Genomic DNA, 7505 nt, shown 5'->3' with positions numbered 1-7505 from the left:
TGTCTTAACCTTCACACAGTTCTGTGAGGGAGTAGCTACTAATAAAAAGTTAAAAAAAAGGGTTAACTCATCCAGGGTTACATGGTAGAGCAGGGAGTCAAGCCAGTTTACTTCTAGAGACCATAATCACCGATTATGGTGAAGGGCACCTCATGTTATCATAGCAACTTCAGTAATCACTGTCATTTAAGTAAGTCTCTTCTAACTTGAGTACTAACTGTTCCGTCCAAGCAGCATAACTGTTTTCTCCCAGCCTCATAGGCTCTGTTACCATATGCAATAACACTGCCATCAGAAGCCTCTAGAGACCTGAAGGGACAGTTGTTCTATAGAAACTCCCACATGTTCCTTGTGTGAAGTAATAGCAGACCCAGAGCAAGTCAGGTTTACTGAGCTACTACAAAGTTCACAATGTACAGTCATTTGTAACTTGAACAGATTGTGAAATAATCTCGTTAATCACCCAGCATTCTCAATACAGCAGTCATTGTGCAGTAGTAACCATTACTGTGAGGAGATCTAAAAGTGTCAGTTAAAAAGCAGCAGTTCACATATTTCTGAAAAAGTCATTTTTAGAAAATTTTAAGGAGTTCTCTACCATGAAAAGTGTGTGTTACAGCGTAAAGAAACCACAATGTCCATGAGTTAAGATAAAGTACTTCAAAGAAATCTCAGGTTAAATCCTGAAACTACACCAGAATTCTCTGGAGTTAAATACCCCTAATACTGCCTTAGATTATTACAAACAGAATAAGTGAGGAATTGCATTATTTCTTTTCCAAGAATAGAAAGGATACTTCCTTGTTAGAAAGTAGCTGGTACCATCATAGCCCACACCTGGAAGTGCAGGCCGCCTGGTCCCAGCACCAGCTTAACGGCGAATAACAGCGAAGCTTTCTGAGGCACCACAATCTTGTAACAGGACACAACTACTCAGAGAATTTGGCAGCTCAGACCTTAGCTACAAGGTAAAAATTGCTAATGCAGTTACACTCCATTGCTGAATAAAAGAGAGGAAAAAATGTCATTGGTAGTGCTTTTAAAATATTTAATATTCTTTAAAATCCAAAATAATGTGATTCTTACAAGTTATGTGCCACATAAAGCAGGTGTTATTTCTTTGAGAAATGCAGGTGATACTGGAAAACAGCACTGAGGTATTTTTATTTTTAAAACTGAATAAGGAAACAAAGTCTGAATCTAATTAATTTTACATTTATAAAAAAAAACTCAATGCTACTGCTTGGCTCTTTTGCTATAATTTTAGGTTCTGAATACAAGAGTATGGGAAAGAGCATTATAATAGTACATATAGTTTTTAAAAACTGTGCACATCATAACCTGGAAAAATGATTATACAGCAAGAGGCCTGAGTGGAGGTAGGCTAATAACACTTTACCTGTTCTCAAAGGACAGCTCTGAGAAACAAGTGTGACCAATTGTAACACCAAATTAAAATGGCAATATTTAAATAAGTAACAAAATGATCCGCATTTTATATAATATTGAATTTCCAAACATAGCTCATGAAAATCAGCAGAGAACCTATTATAGCACCGTTGAAACCATTCATTATCCCATTGTGCTTCTGTGTAATTTAGGATTTGGGCTGAAGTTATTACTTGGAAAATGTCAGTCTTGTTTTTGTAAATCAATCTGGATTTCAATGAAATGTTTGCTTTAGGAAAAAAAAGGTATTCTTAGCCATTTATAGCTCCACCCTTTCAGAAGGAAGAATGACAGGCTATATCTAATTTTAATTTAAAACCAAGAACCAAGCAGTAAGGACACATCAATGTCAAGAGTAGTACACTAAGAACCACACAGAACATTAGAAAGAATTTGGTGTGTGTTTTTACAATTACCAACTGATGTTAAATTAACAATTAAAAATTTACAGAGATAAAACTTTTTTTTTTTTTTGCACTGACTGGTTTCAATACAGCACTGAATTTAACTCGTCTTTGGGCTTCAGTCTTTACATAGAATGAATGTGCAAGTGCCATACTGAGCACCCTCCCCGACTTACACCATATGATAAAACAGACTTCAGAGTAATTCTAGGATGATCTAAATTACAGCTGCTCTGGCTGACATCTATAAAGGAAAAGGATTCCTCTTCTTTTTGCTTGATGGTGATTGTCCGGTTACATAATACATCAATCTGAAGATAGATAACAGAGCTTTCCTAACATTTGAACTCTTTAGTATTGGTACAACCATTGCCAGCAGTGAATCTGTACCAGTATAGGCCAACTCAAAATACACATCATAAAACATCTGAATGTAGTTTTTAAAGCAATGTCACCGTTTGTTTCCTCAGAAACTAAAAAGCATACATTTAAAGACATCGTGTCTCCAATTTAACCCTTAGAGTCAAGAAACATTTTTTATATCATTAAATCCAACTGGTGGTTGACCTCCTTTAATTACCATTCTCTAAGGGATCCCAAAAGCTAGAGCGTGCTCTGGACCTGGGCTGTGGGACTCAAGAACTACTCTGGGAGCCCTAAGGTGGGGAATTCTGTTCCAATACAGACCAGCAAGAAGTATCCTCAAATTTCTAGGCCTCAAATGTTGAAACACTGCTTTATTGGACAATGCTGTGTATGGAGGTTTGGTGTGGCTTTGTTTTTAAAGGACCAAGCAACACTACACTATATAAACACAGCAAATGTTTTCTGTAGAAGAGTTTGCAGTATTCCACCTATATTTAAGGACTTTAGATGGATTTTAATATGGATATGATAGTGACGGCCATTAGAAGATGCTGACCGTTTTAATAACATTTTCCCAAACAGGCAGCGCGTGTTTTGGGTTCTGTCATACTGGCATTTGGCTGTGTTGGGGAAGTTATCATATTAAAAGTGCCCATAAAATAGAAAAGGCAGCAAGTGAAACTAGAAAAAACTTGGAGCTATATGAAGCAGATTTGAAAGGAGTTACCTTTACTGTTTCCTATCTAAGTTGAGAACAGCAGGGAAGCACAGGGGCATCTGGACTGGGGCTCCACTGCTGTCCTGAAGTGGAACAGGTTCCAATCGCCATGAAGAGGCGTCGCGAGGGCTAAGGACTGCACCCCAGATGGGAAGAGCCAGTCCTCCACATAGAAGATTACAAGGCAAAACAAAACAAACCACAATTAAATACGCTGTGAAATCACTCTGATGAGAAAACAGAACACAAAGATATTTAAAAATATAAATAAATACATTTAGCCATTTTTATTCAAGAAACCCAGAGAACTGCTTTCAAAGCAATTGCTTCTTTAAAAACCACTTTCTAAATTCTCCCATAAATACTATTTTGATTGTCACTTAATGCAGCACCTCAGTATTTGCTGGTGGTGGTGATGGACTTTCACTTAATACCTCTTCATAAACTATTTCACTAAAGAACGTTTCCCTAGGAAAACTCAGGCAGCTTACAAAATATTGTTAAATACTCAAAAACAGAACCTGCAAAGTATTATTTTATTTAACAAAAACAAGGAATGTAGTGTTAAATTATGACATGGGGAAAAAGTATGCAAAACAGTCACATGGAAAGAAAGTTTTAATTTTTAATATCCACGTTTGCTTAGTTTCTTGTGAGCTGTTCAATACTGTTTCAAACATCCTGAATTAATAACTGTACCAACAAAATTCATCCCCAGTGTTTCCACAGGAGACATTAAAATATGACCAAATTATTATTATTTTTCCTTTTCTTCAACCAAAGTAGTCTTTCTCAGTCCTTTCTGTGCAAAAATATTACAAGAGCAATTCAAATGGAAACACTGAAATGACATGCCAACATTTCAGAGCACATTTAAAACACCCAGAATAATTCTTGAAATTACTGTATTCTAAAATATGACTACCAATCACTTTTAGGTTAGTTCTATACATCTATTCACACTGATGCAATTCTCCTAGACCTCTGAAAATAAACAGGCTCATTGGTCTCTTTTGGTGTCCACACATTAGGCAAGATAGGTTTACAATAGTGTCTAAATGGAGCTAGGCATCCACAGTCTCTTGACTCCACCACATTCAAAACAAAAGTCAAAGTTCATTTGGCTACCATGAAATCACTCCCATAAACCTACTATGGTTCACTGGATCTAAACATTTCTCAGAAATGTGTCATTTAAAAATTTCACCTAAGTGATGATTCGGGGATCCTTTAGAAATGGTAGTATCTAAGATAATAAACTTTATCAAAATGAGTAATTGCAATAAAGTGCTTGTTACCTTTCAAAATGATGCTTTTAGACTGTGGTGTGTTGTCTGCGAAGTGTGTGCTATTCCTATATAAAGGATCCCCAGGCATGAGAGTTGGGTCTTCTCACCTGTCTCAGAAAGCAGCAGCACTATCTCTTGGTAGGCTGACAATAGGCACGTTACCCATGCGGATGAGGCTAAGCTAGAGCTATGGCAAAAGGGGAAGTAAATTAGAAAAGGGGGGAGGCATGTGAAGGGTTCCTATTATATTCATAGTTATATACAAATATATTAAATATGCTATAAAAATAGTCAACTCTTTTCCTTTGCAATTACTTCAGAAGCTCCTTTTGGAAGAACGCTCACCCACCCCAAACAAAAGACTCTTTTCCTCCAATCACTATAAAATGGCAAGTGCCTTTGTGCTGTTTCTTTTCCTCTGTTTAAAAATTCCAATCAGCTTATTCCTGGCTAGACTCACTCAGCAATAATAATATCCAGTGTTTATACCTTCCAACACTGACTCCCGAGGGACTAAGAACAGGGTCACAGACATTGGAAAGGTTATAGACTTGAATGAGTTTTACACAAATGTTCGTCAACAAACTTTCAATTACCAGAGAAATATAGGAAAAGAAAAAAAGTAGAAATGAGCAATACCAGAGCAAAATGCTATTTGCAGTCCACTTTAAAAAAAAAAAAAAGGCTACCTCAATGTCGTGGAGACATCTTAAAACACGTTGAGTAACTTCCAGTTTAAAATAATTTTCACCTGTCTGTGTAGAGCCGGCAAATAGAGTTCTATTTTAAGGGGCCCCTTCCTAAGGCTTCTTGAACAAGGGCTCATCTCCCTTCAACAAGCAGTGCCCTTAACTAACTGCAAGCAGACCGCTTTAAGGCAATGACCAACAACCCAAGCACTTCTGAAGAATTACAACACTTTCACGAATCTACACTGAGAATTCTACAACAAACTGTTCAAAGTCACTGGCATCCTTTTATTACTAGTACATTCCTAAACCAGATTTACGTGACAAAGCAGAGCACAGGACTCAAATTACCCCCTCAACCTGGGACGGAGTTGGGAGACTGAATTGTAGTATTTACTCACATGCTGCCCCCATCTTCCCCCGTATTTGCTTTTCTCCCAATATTTTCACTCAAAAACTGAAGTGCTTTTGAGTGTCTTGGTTCTGGTCTGACGCCAGTCGTGGCAGCAACTTCATGAACCCTTACAGTCCTCACTGGTAGCTGTGAGAACAACAGTGACTCACCCAGTGCCACAGCAGTCCAAAGAAGGTAACACCTAATGACTGCCACCCAGAATCAAGTGTTTTTTAAGAAAAACCGAGGATCTATGAGAGTAAAGCAGAGGGAAGATAAGATTTTTAAGTAGTTGAAAGGTGTTCTTATTTGGTATTTTTTCATGACTTAGATTTGGATTTTAATGAACAACTTTGGCTACAGAAATGAATGAAGAACAGGCCACTGCTGAATCTTCATCAGAATGCTCAAGTCTCAATGCACGGAGGAGGGGACAGGGACTGCTCTGCAGCCCAAGTTCCAGGGAAGCAGGAGGAAACCAAGTTAAAGGAGGAGCTGAGAGGCAGTTACTAGCTCTTCTGATCCAACACTTCATTCTGACAGCAAAAGAAAAGCTGCTCCTTTAAGTGTAGCAACCAATTCTAAGCAGGAAAAAAATGAGCTGTGAGGAACAGCAGGAATTATAAAGCAAAATCTTGTCTAATTTTCTTTCCCAAATATTTGTGAGGATGAAAAAATGCTTGAAGGGACTGGTGGAGGAGAATGTGCATAAACAGTCTACAGATTTACGTTGTGGCTTGTCTTATACTTTGCTTGTGTTAACCTAAGTACACAGTACTCACGGTTCACCATCTTTCTTTTTACATATGGGACTTAGAAAATAAACCTTAATATAATAGTTCATCATATCTTTTGTTTGCTAAATCTGTATCACTACATATTGCCAATAAATAAATGAGGCACAACTCAGATATATATGGAATGGCATGATAAGGTTAAGAAAGGCAATCTGAAAGGGGAAAAAAATACTGTTGCCATACTCTACAACATCAATGTTGTCCACGTGTACATATGCTCAAGTACACAGATATTCCGACATTTATTCTTGACATTCATGAGAAAGTCATGATCATTTAGCTAGAAGAGGAGCTCCTTGATATGTTAATTACTGATTGGCATCTAGTAACACTTCTTTTGTAGAAGGGTAGGTACCAAGTCTCTTTGGTTGTTTTCAACATTAATTTTCTAGTTTATGTGTGGCCAGGCATGGTTTTCTACAGAAAGACAAAGTATACCCCTTAAGGATGATAGCAAAGCTGAGAACAGAAAAGTCTTAAGAACTGACTGAGAGTTCCCCTGACTCCTTTATCTAGCAATTCTGTACTAGATTATTTTCATTGCTGAAATCTTTTCTATTTAACAACCTCAATTCTGTTACACATTTTCTTTTAAGGTCAATTTTGATTTATTATAGCTTGCTGTCTTCCCTTTCCTCAGTAATAATTTTTGATATTCTAATAAGATTTTTTCCCATTAATTTTCCTTTGTTCTGTAGTTATAAATTTAATTACTAGTACCATAAAATCTATAAAATGCTTTTTTTTTTAATGTACGTAATTCTGGTTGGAACTTACTACCTTTAGAATGTATTAACAAATGAAATCTTAGTTCATGTTTATGAAGCATGTGAGCTACAATATTCTACTGCTGTAGTGAAGGCAAAGCCAATTCCTACCCCTTCTTTTTTCTTCACAGGATTTTAAGATCACATTGAGCAAATATTTACTGGTAATTACTAAATGACTACATAGCTTTAAGGAAAATGATGATTTAGCAAAACAACTTTGTGATCACATTAGTAACTCTGATGTATCATTAGGATGTCATCTTTTATTTTGAAATTATTTGTACCTCTAAACCAAGAGACTCAAAGCAGTCTTCATTAGAAACTTAATGGCACTGACACCCACATGCTATTAAAAATGTACCAAGATTTCAAAACTGCTACTGAAACCAGACGATGAGCTCAAGATGGTGAGTTATCACCTGAATCAAAATCAAGGCACGATGGGTTGTTTTTTTTTTTTTTTTTTTCCTCAAATAACCCTGAATCATTTCTGACTAAAAGAAGCATTGAAATTGTGGGGATAATAAAAAGGTTCCAACAAATCCTAAAAGTTAAAATTCCCACCAGTGAGAACGTTAAAAAGTGCCTAAAATATTTTGTGTGCAAATTCACTCCTATAACTGAAACAT

At 36.6% G+C, this 7505-nt stretch overlaps 1 long non-coding RNA gene across 1 annotated transcript; it reads right to left on the bottom strand.

Moving 5' to 3' along the window:
- Positions 1 to 1027: 1027 nt before the first annotated feature.
- On the bottom strand, positions 1028 to 7496 carry LOC132519838 (uncharacterized). The gene is made up of 2 exons (XR_009540316.1): positions 2947 to 7496; positions 1028 to 2164 (listed from the first exon to the last, which is right to left on the bottom strand). It is a non-coding gene; the product is annotated as an uncharacterized LOC132519838 (long non-coding RNA).
- Between the last annotated feature and the right edge of the window lie 9 nt (positions 7497 to 7505).

This window comes from Lagenorhynchus albirostris, chromosome 4 (genome assembly GCF_949774975.1).
Source record: "Lagenorhynchus albirostris chromosome 4, mLagAlb1.1, whole genome shotgun sequence".
In the NCBI taxonomy this organism is placed as follows: Eukaryota; Metazoa; Chordata; class Mammalia; order Artiodactyla; family Delphinidae; genus Lagenorhynchus; species Lagenorhynchus albirostris.
The sequence above is the reverse complement of the archived record's forward strand: the minus strand, read 5'-3'. Positions and strand labels throughout refer to the sequence as shown.